Here is a 20,031-nt window from a genome sequence, read left to right as displayed (position 1 = left end):
GCGTGCAAGGACGGAAGTGGAGGAAGTGTCCAAAGATGGAGCTAACTGTTTTAATGACATTCAGACTTTACTTAAATCAGTAATGGCGCAGCATCTCCTCATCTGTGGCTTTCTTGTGCAATAACAATGCCGGAAATGTGTAATGTGAAAACCCGTCGGACCTGAACTCTTCAATAACAAAAGTTCCTTGGGTGAATAATGTAAACTCACTACACAAGTATGTTTTAGCGCTTTCATGGCGAGTTTATTGACAGATATAAGTAAGAACTTGACACTACTTTATATTTTAAATGGCACCAGCGGAGGATAAATGTCCCATAACAAAAAGATATAGAAATAGAAGAAGCTTATCGACTACAGTGTCGGCACCGACACTGGTGTTTCTTATGCTTAATTGATAGGCGTGTATTTGCGTTTTGGCGTCTTACTTTATTTAGCTGTCCTTGAATGCACTGCAAAAACACCTCTGTGTCATATTGTTTCAAGTATACAGTATATTGACCACTACGTGATAAGAGAGCACAGCTTGTAGGTTTAGTTTGCACAGTTAAATTTCTTCGTTGCTCAGACAGTAAAGTGCTTATATAAATCTAGCTTGTTGTGCGTCGTTTCTCAATAGGGAATGAAGTTAATTTCCTTGTTTTAATGTTTGCATTCAAGCGAACGAGCGAGCACCAGTTCGCCCGTGAGTTTATCAAAGTCTAGTTATCAATCTGAGTTTTTCAATCATTTTAATTAAATTCGGTAACACTAACCATTGAGAGTTCTACTGCGGTTATCATTAATACCGTTTATTGTTACATCCCGAGTGAGCTGTAGTGACGATGCGTTGGCACACAAAGGAAAATGTGTCTTTTTGGATCCTTGAGGCGACCTCGTGGCGTGTGTGAGTGTGACTAACAGCAAATAACCTGCATTTAACCCCATCCAGATGTAACAAAATCTGAACGCTGGCTTTAAAAGTAATAAATATGCCAAAATGTAAATCTTTGGATATCACTTTCTGTCCTGCGTCAACAAGCTGGTGGCACTTTCCCAACAATACAAAACAGCCAAAGAGATCTTCCGCTTTTTGTGCAAGAGTCTTCATTTGAAATGTCAAATCTTAGAGTGTAAAGTGTTGAGAGAGGTTCCCAACGTGATGATTATCTTCATTAAAACCATAATGGGGAGGGAATGACTGCAGCCAGGGTGATTACACACAGGTAACTGCCAAAATTATAGAATGTTGTCAAAGGAAAGGCACGTAAGGACCCCCCTCATGTGCTCATTATGGCTTCTTTCAAGCCAAGTCAGGGAAGCTCAGCTTTAGCACAGGTGTTGGTGTGATATGCCCCTCAGGCACACGTATTCTATTTTCAACAGCGTACATGTCGTGACATATTTTCGGTACATGGCAGGCTGTGTATATGCAAGCAGGGGAGGCTGCAGGTGTGTGTGGGTCATAATACATTATCGGAAGGAAGAGAAGGGAGGAAGACCAAGAGGAAGTGAGAGAGGAAAACCGAGAGCTCGACACAGATCACCGCAGATGGTTATTGTTTAGAAATCCAGGGTCATGATCTCATGCGGCGCTCGCCTTTCTATCTCACAGATCCTGTCGACTGTGAATTAATCAACCGAAACAAGAGTCTTGATATGCCGAGTCCTCTCCTATCAGATTACTGCTGTCGACCGAGTACCATTACTTAAGCAATTGGCAGAGACACTTCTGATTACAGTGCTTGCCAAGAGCGCTTTGGAGACAAGACCTAGCAAAAGTTCGGGGAAGTAATCTATTACACATTGAAGGACATCTACAAACAGCCCACCTTGAGTTTGACAAAGGTAGGCTTCCTTCTCTCATTCTCTCCACTGTGTTTGTTCTGCTGTCAAACCACAGGGATATCCTGTCGCCGCATGCTCCCTTTCTTCTCGACCAATCCCATTGTCGGGTGCGGCAAGGATGTCAGGCGATGATAGATAACGCGCCAAAAAGATCCCTTCTGTTTGCACAAAATGACCTGCAAAAAGTCTTTGATGAGATGGAGTGTCCCTGCCTGTCGCCCTTCCACATCACACCTCTCGCTATCTTCTACTTGCGTGCGCGTGGTCCGAATGTACGGCAACGTGGGAATGAGGCATTTAAGACATAGCAGAGCTGTCTGAGGGCATATGAGCCACAAAGGACCCATTACTTTCTCTGCCTGTTAGGAAGGAGTTAACCCCAAGAAGGGCGGAAGGCCAAACATTAGGCTCAGTAGTAACTGAGTGTCTAATTAATGCTGCAATGTGTCCAGTCCCCAGGACCTCCTCAACCTCCAGACCCTTTCTCAGACTCTGGAAGAGAGGGAGAGGTCAGCATGGCGGAGAGAGGGCATCCGGGCCCCCCTTATGCCACTACATCTGTCCACGGAGGGGATGGAGTCTCTGATGGGGCCTCAGGCCAATGACCCTTGTCAGCCACGAAGTTATGGGAGACAACAGATTAGTCTCCAGTGACGGATGTGTGGAAGGAGACTGTTTCATGGTCAGAAGATTTACATGCACTCCTTCCAAAAACTATTGACGTTTGCTTGAGATTTTAATGGCTCGACTTCAGCACAAGTGGCTGGATTAAATCACTTTGGTGACTGTTCTTGTTATTCTTCTGAATTACTGTGAAATACTTTGACATTCCAGTCGGCATGATATTCTTGCCAGCCTTCAACGGTTCGTGATACAGAACAACCATTATTGTGAGACCATCGACTCCCATCCCTTTATGACTAATAGATCCACATCAATAATCTGGCATAGTATTTGATTGGAGCGTTATTAAAATAACAGATTATTACTAACACACCATCAATCACATCTTGTGTTGTTCTTCTGCTTTTATTTGAGGGTCTTAAACTTTCTAGACAAAAAAATTGGAAAAGCTTTCCAACCATTCTTTTATGGACCTTTGTTCACCGTTGGAACAGAAACTTTGTCAAACGGTCCCGACCAAGTTTGAAGGATTGTCGAAAGTTTTTAAGCGTTACTATTTGTTATACATCTGTTGACCATCCACTGATTAACAAGTTGCTTTCTATGGCTGTATTCTTAAGGATTTAGATGGACAGTATCTGGTCCTGTTTTGGTTTTAAAGAAATAGAAATAAGATCCTGTTTGGTTATTTAAAAGTAGACAAAGTGAAAATAATCAGCAAATTGTTGCATTAAGCATCAGTCTTTGCACATTATGAGTAAACTGTAACTACTTGAAGTTTACGTCAGTCAATAAACTTCAAGTCCAGCTACACTCATCTTATCTCATATTTTGTTTGGCATCCGACTCAAATTCCTAAACTTCCATGCTTGTTCTTTTAATTTCCAAATCCTTCGCTTTAAGCCAAGATCGCTGTTTCAGAGTTAACTTTGGCTGTTTTATCGTTGTATAAATAAATAGTCAAAGACATTCGCACAGTTGTAATTTATCTGGGAACCGTAACTGTCTGTGTCATTCCGTGTTTTTTTCAGATGCTGCTATATAAGCGCATATTTGTGCCTCAGTGAGATCTGTCAGCGCGTAAACAATAGTGTGATTGGTTGCTTTTTTTGAGTGTGTGGAGTAAACAAATAACACACTTCAGCTAGAGTCTTGTGCCAAAAAGGAAACTGGCATAGGCAACCACAGCGTCATGTAGTTCTCCCACACCAGGAATCCTGCTGACCAAAAGCCGCCTAACTCCCTCGTTAATGGTGGTGAGAGCCACCCAGCCACATGTGAGCATTCCTGGGGCACCACGGCCTCGCCGCAAGCTCGTATTTATCGTCTGTGTGGTTGAAATACCGCAGGGGAGTCCTTACAGCCAACACATAACTGGAGGAGTACATACACATTCGTTACATTGTGACTCCTCTCCAATGTTGCCAGAATCTCAATTATTGTCTATGTCAGCACTCCGTTAGATTTTAAAACAAGTCTGCTCTGGAGTCTGGCACTCACAAAGTCATGCATACAAGCAGCCAACCATCACTTTGTTTAAAGGGTGACCTAGTACGCTGCAATTACTGGTCGTCTAGTCTTTTGTATTCTAATTAACCCAAAGATAATGGAGTTTCACCGGCACCCAAAGATAATGGAGTTTCACCGGCACCCAAAAAAGTCCCTCTCTTACAGGAGATACACCGACTGTCATATCAGGTGTGTGTGGCACACATAGGCTATTAGCAGCCTCTGTAAGGTGGGGAGTCCTTCCTCTGGTCCCTTTGATTGTGGACTGTCTCAGTAGTTTTAGTGCTGCTCGCCTATTATCATCCTCCAAGGTAACATGCAAAAGGGCTTTTATGTCTTCCCTGAACTTTGGACCCAGCTGGATGTGTTTAGAACTTTTGTAATGTAACAGAGGTTCAAAAGATTTCACTACCTTCAATTTAGCTCTCCCGCTGACACTGTTGGGCCACTTTAATATGCTTACACTCCAAGTCTGGATCTCATCAAGGCCGTATGAAGGAAGAGGGAAAGGTGGGTGGGTTTCCAGTGGGACTGCTTTACATGGAGACTGACTGTGATAAAGTGCGGATCCATTAGCCATAGTGGTGCTGAGACCTGACAGATGGGACCGGTCTGCGGGCTGACACCAATGCATTAGATGAATGACACGACCTGCAACTACAGACTGTGATCCAAACCCTTATTTAGAGTGCACTTTAGCATCTCAACCAGGCGATCAATCCACCAAACTTTTGAAACCATGATGCCACTTTCCTCTTGCCTCAATTGAGAATGTGACTGGTAAAAACGGTAAAACTTAACTAAGGCGAGCAGAAAGACATGTGAGTGACTCACTTCTATTATGGTCTGTAACACTGGCATTTAAATGAGCATTAACAAAACAAAGCGTTTGTTTCTTTTTTAATCTAATTTGATTTATTGGGACCATGTCAAAAATTCACAAGCACACATTTAGCTCAAGTGATCCACTGTCCAAAAGGCGTAGGAGGAAGCAGAGCTTCAACAAAAACAAAAAAATCGATAAAAAAGCAATATTATCAAGAGATAAGAAGTGACAATAATTCAGAAGTATAGTGTAAAGAGGAATTTATTAATAGTCTATCCCACTCCCATAATGATTACATAACAGTAATATCAGTCACTTTGCTTCAACAGTTCTTTAGTATACTTTGTAAACACCATCTGCTTATAGTGATTCTTACACTCATGCTAGGACATTGTACATAGTTTTCCCACATACCGATACATCAAATGCTTTCAAAGTTATGTGTGTATATATATATATATATATATATATATATATATATATATATATATATATATATATATATATATGTATATGATATCCCATCATCGATTGGAAAATGCATATTTAGACAATACGATTTGCCTGAGCGGCTAGTAGACTCTGAGAGTAACAAGCAACAAACGGTAGAAATGGATTAGAAAGGACAGATTAAAAAAAAAACAAAAAAAAAAACTTGGGACTTCCCGCGGGCCAGATCTCGAACGCTGGCGGGCCGGATCTGGCCCGCCGGCCGTAGTTTGGGGACCACTGTTCTAGAGCTTTGGAGCAGCAGCGGCGAAAGCTCTGTCACCTCTAAGCTTCAGCCTTGTGTCAGGGACCGTCATCAGCAGCTGATCTTAAGGATCGGGGGGTGGGGGAATATGTCGGAGAGATATGTTGGCGCGAGGTTGTTTAGACATTTGAAAACAAATTGTAGGAGTCTAAAGTGATGAAAGTTGAAGACTTTTGAAATAGAACATTTACAGAAAAATCTAGAAAGTTAGACAAGTTGCAGTAATGCAGCGTTGTTTTATGAAATAATGTCACACACGAAATGTACAAAAGCTTGTGAAGGAGTGGTAAGCATGAGGAAACCCTAAATGCTGTTTGCACGCAAACAAAATTTCAGATCAGTTTTCAGATAGAATGATTACTGTATTTTTCTGACGATAAGGCAAACTTTTAAAATCCTTTCATTTTCTCAAAAACCGAAAGTTCGTCTTATAACCCGGTTCGCCTAATGTACAGTATTTTTTGGTTGTGCTTACCGACCTCGAAGCAATTTCATTTGGTTACATGGTGTAATGATAAGTGTGACCAGTAGATGGTAGTCACATATAAGAGATACGTGCAGACTGCAATATGACACCAGTAAACTACACCAAAACTTTAAATGTTCCATTGAAAATAAAGAACATTACACACGGCACTCAAAAAGCTGTCAAAATGTTTTAGTATGACTTTGTGTTGGCCCTGTGATGAGGTGGCGACTTGTCCAGGGTGTACACCGCCTTCCGCCTGATTGTAGCTGAGATAGGCACCAGTGCCCCCCTCGACCCCAAAGGGAATAAGCGGTAGAAATGGATGGATGGACTTTGAAGCTGCACCGCTTAATGGATTGTCGGCCCATTACGGCTACTGTAGTCAGGGATATTACTATGGTTTGTGACTGAGGACCGCAAAATGGCACCCAATAGCAGACATTATCTGGCGTTTTGTTTCCAAATGTTATGCAAAACCAACTTGACTTACCTTCTGGTACCTGCTGATGTGTATTTGGCATCTGCATTAGTCCTGAAAATTTGCGCATGTCCGCCACTGTAGTCCGTGTCGATAACGTCGTCGATTTGCTTCTTCTTTTTCTCTATCTTCTTGTTATGGGACATTCATCCTCCGCTGTTGCCTTTTCTAATAAAAGGTAGTGTAAAGTTCTTACTTATATCTCGGTATGGAAGCGCTAAAAACTACCAGTGTAGTGAGTTTACATTATTCACCCACGGAACTTTAGTTATTAGAGCTCCGGTCGGACGGCTTTTCGCAGGACACATTTCCGGTGTTGTTGCACTAGTGAGCCACGGATGAGAAGATGCTGCTCCGTTATTGATTTAAGTAAAGTCTGAATGTCATTAAAACAGTTAGCGCCATCTTTTGACACTTTTTCCACTCCCCTCCTTGCACGCTACACTGCTACAACAAAGATGATGGGGAGAAGACGCTGTCGAAGGTGAGCCACATAAATACAACCGCTGTCACACCAAATTTCTTCTTCAATTTCGTTTTCGCGTGACAGCCCCTCAAATGCCTGAAGGACCCCAATGAGGGTGGAAGGACCTTAAAGCAGGCCACACAGCCGCCTGTTTTAAAAGCATTATAATTGGCTGATTGTCATTGGTGAAAAATAACGGTGAGGAAAAAATATTCGCATTCCAGAATGCTAACCTTTCAAGCTATTTTTTCTTTGCTAATTTTGCAGCTGTAACCCTTAAGAGTCATATAACTTGGTATGGTCACGCCCTCATTGGGGTCCTTCAGGCACTAGAGGGGCTGTCATGCCAAAAGTCTTCCGGGGGGAATGTTTTTGTAGGGGGGAAGAAATTTGGCGTTACACCGCCCACAAAACGCTGCATTCTGAAGCGACTGTCAGAAAGCGGCTTGAAGATGATATGTAAAACATTTTGACCGAAGAACCACCATTACATGTTATGTAGACTAGTGCTTCCCAACATTTTTTGCACCACAGACCAGTTTAATGTAGGCATTATTTTCAAGGACCGGCTTTCCACTTATGCTAGATAAATACAGCAAAAATAAATGCATGAAAAATACAACTCACTATATCACTGAGATGCAGATGGAAATCAGCCTTTGGCTACAATGTGAAGTGAAGTATATTTATATAGCGCTTTTCTCTAATGATTCAAAGCGCCTTTACATAGTGAAACCCAATATCTAAGTTACATGTAAACCAGTGTGGGTGGCGCTGGGAGCAGGCGGATAAAATGTCTTGCCCAAGGACACAACGGCTGTGACTAGGATGGCGGAAGCGGGGATCGAACCTGGAACTCTCGAGTTGCTGGCACGGCCACTCAACTAACCGAGCCATACCCCTCACAATCTGTCACATTTATATTTTATATGTTCATTGATGTGCATTGTGTCATGTCACAAAGTTAACACAAATGGCAACGTACAACGAGGAGTGTTATTGTACATCAATAAACAAGCTTATTGGTGTGTCTAGTGCAGTGGTTCTTAACCTGGGTTCGATTGAACCCTAACGGTTCGGTGAGTAGGCCTTCAGGGGTTCGGCGGAGCCTCCACCGCTGAGGTCGAGACACACCCAACTCATCGTGTAAATAAAAACTTCTCCCTATTAGCGTATTGTGGATAACCCCAAACAATGTTCCCTCTAATTTTCCATCTGATTTGCAGGTGTGTAATTTGTTGTGGCCCTGCGAGGAAGTTGCGACTTGTCCAGGGTGTACCGGCGCCTTCCGCCCGATTGTAGCTCAGATAGGCACCAGCACCCCTCGCGACCCCAAAGGGAATAATCGTTAGAAAATGGATGAGTTAGTGCACTGTGTTTGTGTTGTTCTTTGAACAAGGTGATGTTCATGCACGGTTAATTTTGTGCACCAGTAAAAAAAAAACATAACTTTGTCTTGAATTTGAAAAAAATAAATTTTATTTTTCACTAAAGAAGGGTTTGGTGAAGGCGCATATGAAACTTGTGGGGTTCGGTACCTCCAACAAGGTTAAGAACCACTGGTCCAGTGGGACAGGCATATGTTAAGTCGGAGAAAATGCATTCATTTGTAAATTATTTAACGTTTCTCTGCGGTCCGGTAGCAAATGCGTCACGGACCGGTACCGGTCTCCGGATCGGTGGTTGGGACCACTGATTTAGAAAAAAAAAATCATACCATGACCCCTGTAAAGCACCTAATGTGCTGTATAATCCGGTGCGCCTTTTGTATGAAAAAAGACCTGAATAGACCCGCTGATCGGCAGTGCGCCTTATAATCTGGTGCGCCCTATGGTCCAGAAAATGTGGTTTTCTGTGACCAGATACTGTCATCCTAACCAGGGTGTTTAGTTTTGCTGGTGATGGGGTTAAAGGGGAACATTATCACAATATCAAAAGGGTTAAAAACAATAAAAATCAGTTCCCAGTGGCTTGTTGTATTTTTTTGAAGTTTTTTTCAAAATTTTACCGGTCCCGGAATATCCCTAAATAAAGCTTTAAAGTGCCTTATTTTTGCTATCTTCGAAACCACTATCCATTTCCCTGTGACGTCATACAGTGCTGCCAATACAAACAACATGGCGGTTACCACAGCAATATATAGCGACATTAGCTCGGATTCAGACTCGGATTTCAGCGGCTTAAGCTATTCAACAGATTACACATGTATTGAAACAGATGGTCGGAGTATGGAGGCAGATAGCGAAAATGAAATTGAAGAAGAAATTGAAGCTATTGAGCGAATAACTATTGACGCTATTCGGCCATAGCGTGGGTGTACCTAATGAATTGGCCCATAGCATGGCTGCCTTATTAGCATCGCCGGTAAAATGTGCGGACCAAACAATCAGGACTTTCGCATCTTGTGACACTGGAGCAACTTAAATCCGTCGATTGGTAAGTGTTTGATTTGCATTAAATGTGGGTATCTAGTTTCAAATGTACATACAGCTAGCGTAAATAGCATGTTAGCATCGATTAGCATAGCATGTTAGCATCGATTAGCTGGCAGTCATGCCGTGACCAAATATGTCTGATTAGCAATAAGTCAACAACATCAACAAAACTCACCTTTGTGATTTCGTTGACTTAATCGTTACAAATGCATCTGCAGGTTATCCATACATCTCTGTGCCATGTCTGTCTTAGCATCGCCGGTCAAATGTGAAGACACTTTAGTACATTCAATGGGGGTCTGGCGGCAGATTTCTTGCCAGTGGTGCAACTTGAATCCCTCTCTGTTAGTGTTGTTACAAACTCCGACAACACACCAACGAGGCATGATGTCTCCAAGGTTCCAAAAAACAGTCGAAAAAACGGAAAATAACAGAGCTGAGACCCGGTGTTTGTAATGTGAAAATGAATATGGCGTGTGTGTTACCTCGGTGACGTCACGTTCTGACGTCATCGCTAAAAGACTGATAAACCGATAAAGGCGTTTAATTTGCCTAAATTCACCCATTTAGAGTTCGGAAATCGGTTAAAAAAATACATGGTCTTTTTTCTGCAACATCAAGGTATATATTGACGCTTGCATAGGTTTGCTGATAATGTTCTCCTTCAAGTCACGACAACTAGAAGGAAAGGTCAGCGCACGAGTTGCAGACGTTTTTAATAATGTGAACTGAATTGGTGAAGCATAGTGATGTTGGCTTGGGTGAGGGCAGCTTACACCATGTAAATGTTCTTCAGGTGGGACATTAATAGCCTATTTCCTGCTCTTGGCAGCCTCAGCGCGTTGAGAACGTGATGAGTGTGTGGTTAGGCGTCGGGAATAAATCTGCCTGCAGGGTTGGCATTGGAGGGATGGTCGAGGGGGAACATTAGGCGGGTGGCATAAAGCAGGCTGACATCATCAGAGCCGATACAAACAGAGTTCTGCTTGAAGTCCTTCCCAGTTCAGAGGAGCAGTGCCGCCCTGTGTCCGCCTCCTGAGGTCATGTCAAATGTATTACCCTGCATGTACGAGAGGACAGCGGTTGGTGAGCATGTGACTGATCTGTGGTTCCAATTGAGTCTTGTGAGACCTACCAGGTCCGAGATTAAAGACAATGTTTAGTTATTTCACAGAGAGCCAGAGTGAACAGGACCAGAGCGATGTGTTTACCCAGGTGTGTGATGGAGCCTGCCAGCTGCTCTGCTACAATATTGAAAGCAGACTGAAAGCTTAGCTGTATGTACAAATGGGAGAGGGCCCTTAGAAGTGGTTTGGTTTATTATTTTATTTTGAAGGCAAAACAAGGCAACGGTCTCCTTCACCCTTTCCTTGCCTCTGTGAGAAAGTGTGTAAAGGGAGGGATTACATCATGCTTGCTCTAGCTGGACAACACGGACTGTGTCACAGAACAAGCGTGACTTCATTAACCATGACTAGGGACTCAAACAAAAAACGCTTTTTATCGATCAAACTTACTTTTTTTCCAGCAATGTGCATGCAAACACACTCAAACAATGCTGCATTTAAAACAACCGTGGCCTGATCATTAAGACCCAAATAACACAAGCTAAGTAGCATGTGCAAACTATAAATTGCGTGTGCTAATTTTAGGGTGTACAATTGATGAAAAGCGCAAAAGTGGTACAGCCGCCCTATTTATATGAGGATATTGTGCCTGTACTGGCTGTCACCATGGAGACACTCATTCACCTCCACATTTACGGCATTATATGGTCCAACCTGTGACGTTTCGTCATGTTGTTGACATGCGGGACACACAAAAAAAAAGAATCTCCTTTTTTGAACAATATCAAAGTGGTATCGAGAGCAGGGGTTTTTAACCTCGGGGCCCAACTTCTCCACGACATAGGGGTCTGGAGCCCACTCAACTATTAATACTGAATTAGTAATCCCACTCATGATTCTATTTGTATTGAATAATTACTTTATTTTTAAAACCATAAGGTGCCCTTAAATTACTTTTATTTTCTCACCATATAACCCGGTACGTCTAACATTGTACTAAATCTGTTTGTGCTCATAGACCTCAAAGCACATTTATTTGGTACAAGGTATTATGATAAAAAAGAGACATGTGTGGACTGCAAGTTGATGCCTATTCGATAAATCGCGCTAGCAAAGCGAGTCCAAAACTTTGATGTTTCATTGAGAATATATAACATTAAACACTGTGCTCAAAAATCTGTCAAAATGTTTTAGTGCAACTTTGGTAAGCTATGAAGCTGTACGGCTTGATTGATTGTCGGCTCACAGTGGCCTTGTGGTTAGAGTGTTCAGCTTGAGATCGGTAGATCGTGAGTTAAAAAAATGATTCCCGGGCGCGGCCACCGCTGCCGCTCACTACTCCCTCACCTCCCAGGGGGTGATCAAAGGTGATGGGTCAAATGCAGAGAATAATTTCACCACACCTAGTGTGTGTGTGACAATCATTGATACTTTAATTATGGCTACCATAGTCAGGCATATGCTTCAACATTCGATTATTAAGGAAGGACCCCAAAATGGCATCTATTAGGAGACATTTTATGTATGGTTTTGCTTTGCAACATCATGCAAGACTATCTTTTCTTACCAATTGGAACCTGCTGTTGTGTATTTGGGATCTGCAAGAGTCCCAAAGATTTGCGCGAATCCGCCATTGTAGTCCGGCGGCGTATTCCATAAGGTTCTTCTTTTTCACTATCCGGTTGTTGTTGGGAATTAATCCTCCGCTGTTGCCATTTGTAATTTAGAATAGCTTATAGTTCTAACTTTTATCTCTCAGTAGACTTGCTATTGAAGCGCTAAAAACTACAACAAAGATGAGGGAGAGAAGACTCTGGTGGAGCCACGCAAATAAGACCGCCCACAAAATGGCGCATCCTGAAGAGACGGTCAGAAAGCGACTTGAAGTAGGTCTGTAAAACATTCTATGGAACATATTAACCAAAGTACCACCAATACATGTTATGTAGACCACAAAAAAGTGTTTTAAATGTGAAAAAAAAAAAAAATCATCAATCTAGATGACCCTTTAATGAGCCTTATAATCTGGTGCGCCTTTTGTATGAATAGATCTACTCATCTGTAGTGCACTTTTTAATCCAGTGCATCCTACTGTATAGTCCAAAAAATATTAATGTTAAAAGTTAAAGTATCAATGATTGTCACACACACACTAGGTGTGGTGAAATTTATCCTCTGCATTTGACCCTGGGAGGTGAGGGGAGCAGTAAGCAGCAGCAGTGACCGCACCCGGAAATAATTTTTGGTGGTTTAAAGGCCTACTGAAACCCATTACTACCGACCACGCAGTCTGATAGTTTATATATCAATGATGAAATATTAACATTGCAACACATGCCAATACGGCCGGTTTAGTTTACTAAATTACAATTTTAAATTTCCCACGGAATTTCTTGTTGAAAACGTCGCTGAATGATGACGCGTATGATGACTCGTGCGCGTGACGTCTCGGTTTGCAGGGGACATATTAGCGCAGCACCACTTGCGGCTAAAAGTCGTCTCTTTTCATCGCGCAATTACACAGTATTCTGGAAATCTGTGTTGCTGAATCTTTTGCAATTTGTTCAATTAATATTGGAGAAGTCAAAGTACAAAGATGGAGTTGGGAAGCTTTAGCCTATAGCCACACAAACACACGGTGTTTCCTTATTTAAAATTCCCGGAGGTGAAGCTTTACTATGGATCAGAGCGGTCAAGCGAACATGGATCCCGACCACTTGTCAAACGGCAGGTTTCGGTGATCTGCGGAGCTAGCGCCGTCCATACAGCTGCCGTGACTTCCCTCAGACACTGGCGTCAACACACCCGTGGACACACCCCTCCGACTATCAGGTATTATTTAACTCACAAAAACACTAGCAACACAATAGAAAGATAAGGGATTTCCCAGAATTATCCTAGTGAATGTGTCTAAAAACATCTGAATCGCTCTCAATGCAATCGCCTTTTTTTTAAAAAACTTTTTTATTTTAATTTTATTTTTTTTCTAGTCCTTCGCTATCAATATCCTCAGCCACAAATCTTTCATTCTAGCTCAAATTAATGGGGAAATTGTCGTTTTCTCGTTCCAAATAGCTGTTGCTGTTGGAGGCTCCCGTTAAAAACAATGTGAGGACGTGAGGAGCCCTCACCCTTGTGACGTCATCGTCTGCTACTTTCGGTAAAGGCAAGGCTTTTTTATTAGCGACCAAAAGTTGCTAACTTTATCGTGGATATTCTCTACTAAATCCTTTCAGCAAAAATATGGCAATATCGCGAAATGATCAAGTATGACACATAGAATGGACCTGCTATCCCCGTTTAAATAAGAAAATCTCTTTTCAGTAAGCCTTTAACCCCCAATTCCAACCCTTGATGCTGAGTGCCAAGCAAATGTGGTAATGGGTCCCATTTTTATCGTCTTTGGTACGACTCGGACGGGGTTTGAACTCACAACCTACGGATCAGGGTGGACACGCTAACCACTCGGCCACTGACTAGGTCAAATATAGTATATTCAAAGTTAAAGTACCAATGATTGTCACACACACACTAGGTTTGGTGAAATCTGCATTTGACCCATCCCCTTGTTCACCCCCTGGGAGGTGAGGGGAGCAGTGAGCAGCAGAGGTGACCGCGCCTGGAATTAATGTTTGGGGATTTAACCCCCAATTCCAACCCTTGATGCAGAGTGCCAAGCAGGGAGGTAATGGGTCCCATTTTTATAGTCTTTAGTATGACACGGCCGGGGTTTGAACCCACAACCTACCGATCTCAGGGCGGACACTCTAACCCAGGGGTAGGGAACCTATGGCTCACGAGCCAGATGTGGCTCTTTTGATGACTGCATCTGGCTCTCGGATAAATCTGAGCTGACACTGCTTAACACAATAAGTAATGAATAATTCCAGTTGTAATCACAGTGTTAAAAATAACTTTAAATATATAAAAATGCTCATGCATTTAAATCCATCCATCCTTTTTCTACTGCACCTGTTCAAGAAGTTGCCTTAAGGGTAAGAAATTATTTATTATTGGTTAGTGTAGGGTTAGCCCTCTTGGGGGTTCTTCAACAAGGCCCAGGTGGGCCATTTACACACCTGTCGCTGATTTCGAGGCCGTTCCTGGCAACACCCCGCTTCGCTGCAGACCCGAAGGCCACGCCCCCTCCTAAGTTAGATTCAGAATAACAACGTTATTACAAAGAAGAAGAGACCTATTATACTCTAGAAATGTTGGTCTTACTTAAAAATGTACACTTTTAGTTGTGTTCAGTGTTAAAAATATATTATATGGCTCTTACCTAAATACATTTTAAAATATTTGGCTTCTTGGCTCTCTCAGCCAAAAAAGGTTCCCGACCCCTGCTCTAACCACTGGGCCACTGAGTAGGTTAAACATAGTATATTTAACCTATTTACACTTTACAACCTTGTCAATTGATATGAAACCATTTGTTAATCAAAAAGATTAATATTTATTTAACCCATAAACCTTAGATAATTGCATGCACTATTATCATTGCACATGTTTCAATACACGAAAACCTTTAGTAGATCATGCCCTATATTTTGCTAAGAAAAAGGTAAAAAGAGTTTAGGTAAGGCCTAATGCTAATACAGTATATATGTATAGCTGCATGCAGAAAATAGTTACTCCATGAGGTACATCATTATAAAAGTGTACATACTTGCTACACAAAAACAACCTAATCACTTCAATGGGGTATTTCCACCGAGCCCACTTGCTTCTAATTACAGCAGACCTTGCAGTCATGATCTTTTTTTTCCCCCCCTGCTTTATTTGTCCACCATCAGTCTCATATGGTTGTAGTTTGCATTAATTCATATGTGCAGCACATTTGCGCTTGTGGCCAGAAGTATAATCTTTCGTCCCATCACAACAGAAAGGTATGTTCCGGATGTGTTTCGAAGTGCTCCCATCCCTGCCCTCTGGATATTAGGGATTAGCTATATTTTCACATACTAAGGATATGCCAAGATCCCTCTTTCTTGCAGCAATGTCGTGATTACAATTCCCAATAGTCGCAGGTGCCATTAGAAATAGAATGAAAGCATGGAAGTGTAAAATGCATGTTGCAGCTTTACTTTATAGCAGCATGTCTTCTCTTTTGATCAGTCCAAGATGTATCCAAACATTGGATTTATTGCAGCTCTTCAGGACATCGAGCTCTGCCTCCGCCATGACACCTGTGCTTTGTTTACACTCACAATAGTGCCAGATTTGGCCGGGACTTGTGAGAGCCTCGACGCTATTTTGTTGCTGGCAGCAGGGATGATTTGAGAGGGAACAGAGCATGAAAGAAATCATAAACAAAATTAATGATTAACAAGACGTTGCTGAGGTGTTTAAGGGATAATGCCAGGAGGTCTGTAGTAGAAATTACACATTTGTTTTAACATTTGTCCTGACACATGAAGCCAAGGAATGCAATTATATCTTAAATTATTCCATAGCGCAGTTTTTCATTATAAAATCTTTGCATTTTAGACCATTTTACTGTGACCACAATATGATGCATATTGATTTTCCCCATCCATTGCCAGAAAAGAGCCCACACAACATTTTTATACAATGTGTGCAAGGAAATAATATGAAGAAAAGAAAATCTATACAAGAATAAATAACTGAAATCAAGATTTAAAAAATATAATTATTTTATATTTACTATGTTAGAGCAGTCAGTTTATTGTAACTGAAATGTAATATGCTACGATAAAATTAAGATTCAAGATTGTTTATTGTCATATGCACAGTTAAACAAACAGTTTGCCGTACAATGAGAATCTTACTTTGCTAGTCCACCCTTCAACAAGTCACACAATACTAAGCTAAAATAAAATAAAAAATTAAAAAATTCAAAAGTTAAATACAAGGCACAGTGAGTAACAACATTATTGCACATTCTGATTCAAAGTCAACAGTATAAATATGGAGCTGACATTGGGTCCCAGCAGCAATTTTAAAAAGTCTCTTTAGTCTTCAAAGGTGAAACGTGTCTACAGTGATGGTTCACAGTTTGGGGATGGTCATGGTAGCTGTCATTTGTTCAAAAGATAAAAGTAAAAAAGTGGGTTAGGAGAAGGCATTCGACCGTGTCCCTCGGGAAGTCCTGTGGGGAGTGCTCAGAGAGTATGGGGTATCGGACTGTCTTATTGTGGCGGTCCGTTCCCTGTACGATCAGTGCCAGAGCTTGGTCCGCATTGCCCGCAGTAAGTCGAACACATTTCCAGTGAGGGTTGGACTCCGCCAAGGCTGTCCTTTGTCACCGATTCTCTTCATAACTTTTATGGACAGAATTTCTAGGCGCAGTCAAGGCGTTGAGGGGTTCCGGTTTGGTAACCGCAGGATTAGGTCTCTGCTTTTTGCAGATGATGTGGTCCTGATGGCTTCATCTGACCGGGATCTTCAGCTCTCGCTGGATCGGTTCGCAGCCGAGTGTGAAGCGACCGGAATGAGAATCAGCACCTCCAAGTCCGAGTCCATGGTTCTCGCCCGGAAAAGGGTGGAGTGCCATCTCCGGGTTGGGGAGGAGACCCTGCCCCAAGTGGAGGAGTTCAAGTACCTAGGAGTCTTGTTCACGAGTGAGGGAAGAGTGGATCGTGAGATCGACAGGCGGATCGGTGCGGCGTCTTCAGTAATGCGGACGTTGTACCGATCCGTTGTGGTGAAGAAGGAGCTGAGCCAGAAGGCAAAGCTCTCAATTTACAGGTCGATCTACGTTCCCATCCTCACCTATGGTCATGAGCTTTGGGTCATGACCGAAAGGATAAGATCATGGGTACAAGCGTCCGAAATGAGTTTCTTCCGCCGGGTGGTGGGGCTCTCCCTTAGAGATAGGGTGAGAAGCTCTGCCATCCGGGAGGAACTCAAAGTAAAGCCGCTGCTCCTTCACATCGAGAGGAGCCAGATGAGGTGGTTTGGGCATCTGGTCAGGATGCCACCCGAACGCCTCCCTAGGGAGGTGTTTAGGGCACGTCCAACCGTTAGGAGGCTACGGGGAAGACCCAGGACACGTTGGGAAGACTATGTCTCCCGGCTGGCCTGGGAACGCCTCGGGATCCCCCGGGAAGAGCTAGACGAAGTGGCTGGGGAGAGGGAAGTCTGGGTTTCCCTGCTTAGGCTGTTGCCCCCGCGACCCGACCTCGGATAAGCGGAAGATGATGGATGGATGGATGGATGGAAGTGGGTTAGGAGTAGCTGGGGGAGCTAGCATTCACAAGCCTGTCAGTCTCGTAGTCCTGGCTGTCAGGCTCCTGTATCGTCTGCCTGATGGTGGGAAGCTAAAGAGACAAACTGCCCTTTTTCTTGTTTTATGAATCATTTCAATCTTCTTTGGTCTGTTGTTAGATTATTTCAAAGGGGACCTATGAGAATGTTGCTCTTTTCCGACTTATAAATGTTAGCTACTTGTGTTAAACAATGCCAAAGTGTCAAATCCTAAGGTTCATGTATTTGGCCCGCCGTGTAATTTAATTTTGCCCTTGAGGCAATATCAATTTAGCATTAGAGCTGGCCCGCCGGTATTATACAGCGTCGGTGCCGCTGTAACACCGCATTCACCGCTAATACTCATACTTGCCAACCCTCCTAATTTTCCCGGTAGACTCCCGAAGTTCAGTGCCCCTCCCGAAAATCTCCCGGGGCAACCATTATACCGAATTTCTACCGATTTCCACCTGGACAACTATTTTGGGGGCGTGCATTTAAGGCACTGCATTTAGCGTCCTCTACAACCTGTCGTCATGTCCGCTTTTCCTCCATACTAACAGCTTTTACACTTACACACACACACACACACACACACACACACACACACACACACACACACACACACACACACACACACACACACACACACACACACACACACACACACACACACACACGCACACGCACAAGTGAATGCAAGGCATACTTGGTCAACAACCATACAGGTCACACTGAGGGTGGCCGTATAAACAACTTTAGCACTGTAACAAAAATGCGCCACACTGTGAACCCACACCAAACAAGAATGACAAACACATTTCGGGTGAACATGCGCACCGTAACACAACAGAACAAATACCCAGAAACCCCTTGCAGCACTAACTCTTCCGGGAAACTTCCAGCAAACTGACCAATAATTAACGTTTTATTCATGCATTTTCTCTTGCTACTTCAAGGCTTGAATGTTTGGTTCATTAATTATTGTTATTTTATTTTCAAATTTATTATTAGCCTGTGGAAAATTTTTTTATATTTACCTCAGAAGATTGCAAATTAAAAAAAAGGCATAACATTTTTATTTAAATTTTATTTGATATGCCATTGATATTTTTTTTATTATTTTTATTTGAAACTGGATTTTGCATGTCACTAAAGTTATATAAGCCTTGCTTGTTCAATATTTAATGCAAAACTTGTTTGGGTCCCTATTAAAAGGTTAATTTGTTCAACCTTGGCCCGCGGCTTTGTTCCGTTTAAAATTTTGGCCCACTCTGTATTTGAGTTTGACAGCCCTGCCTTACACTCAGTTTTGGATGCACCTGCATCTTTTTTTTTAACAGTGATGTCACAGATTGACAGATTTACTAATATAGGCATTTCCGGTTCATGATGCCAGGACCCTCCTCTTCGCTCTATTTTGCCGATGTCTGTATATGTCTGTAAAATAAATACTGCCGTGTTTATTTCTCTACCATATTCTGCACAGGACTTGTTAATGTGGACAAGTAAGTACAAAGTTGGATTAGTTGCTAAACTTAGATGTAAAAGACAGTGGCATTGAAACATTACTACCATATTTTCCGGACCATAGGGTGCACCGGATTGTAAGGCGCACTAACGATGAATGGTCTATTTCCTTTTTTCAATATACAAACCCCGTTTCCATTTGAGTTGGGAGATTGTGTTAGATGTAAATATAAACGGAATACAATGATTTGCAAATCCTTTTCAATCCATATTCAGTTGAATATGCTACAAAGACAACATATTTGATGTTAAAACTGATAAACATTTTTTTTTTTTTGCAAAAAATCATTAACTTTAAAATTTGATGCCAGACAAGAAGAAGTTGGGAAAGGTGGCAATAAATACCGATAAAGTTGAGGAATGCTCATCAAACACTTATTTGGAACATCCCACAGGTGTGCAGGCTAATTGGGAACAGGTGGGTACCATGATTGGGTATAAAAGCAGCTTCCATGAAATGCTAAGTAATTCACAAACAAGGATGGGGTGAGAGTCACCAATTTGTAAGCAAATTGTCGAACAGTCAGCATTTCTCAACAAGCTATTGCAAGGAATTTAGGGATTTTACCATCTACGGTCCGTGAAATCATCAAAAGGTTCAGAGAATCTGGAAAAACACTGCACGTAAGCGATGATATTACGGACCTTTGATCCCTCAGGCGGTACTGCATCAAAAACCGACATCAGTGTGTAAAGGATATCACCACATGGGCTCAGGAACACTTCATAAAACCACTGTCAGTAACTAGAGTTGGTCACTACATCTGTAAGTGCAAGTTAAAACTCTACTATGCAAAGCTAAAGCCATTCATCAACAACACCCAGGAACACTGCCGG

General features: G+C 42.3%; 1 long non-coding RNA gene across 1 annotated transcript in view; it reads left to right on the top strand.

Moving 5' to 3' along the window:
• Nucleotides 1-1,466: 1,466 nt before the first annotated feature.
• The window catches only part of LOC133558782 (uncharacterized), a 68,547-nt gene continuing 49,982 nt past the window's right edge, over nt 1,467-20,031 (top strand). Inside the window, exon 1 of the long non-coding RNA XR_009807991.1 lies at nt 1,467-1,827. This is a non-coding gene — a long non-coding RNA (uncharacterized LOC133558782). The remainder of the gene's footprint in view (nt 1,828-20,031) is intronic.

Source organism: Nerophis ophidion, linkage group LG09 (assembly GCF_033978795.1).
Source record: "Nerophis ophidion isolate RoL-2023_Sa linkage group LG09, RoL_Noph_v1.0, whole genome shotgun sequence".
NCBI classification, from domain to species: Eukaryota; Metazoa; Chordata; class Actinopteri; order Syngnathiformes; family Syngnathidae; genus Nerophis; species Nerophis ophidion.
Note: the sequence above shows the minus strand (reverse complement) of the source record. Positions and strands in the feature narration are given on the sequence as shown.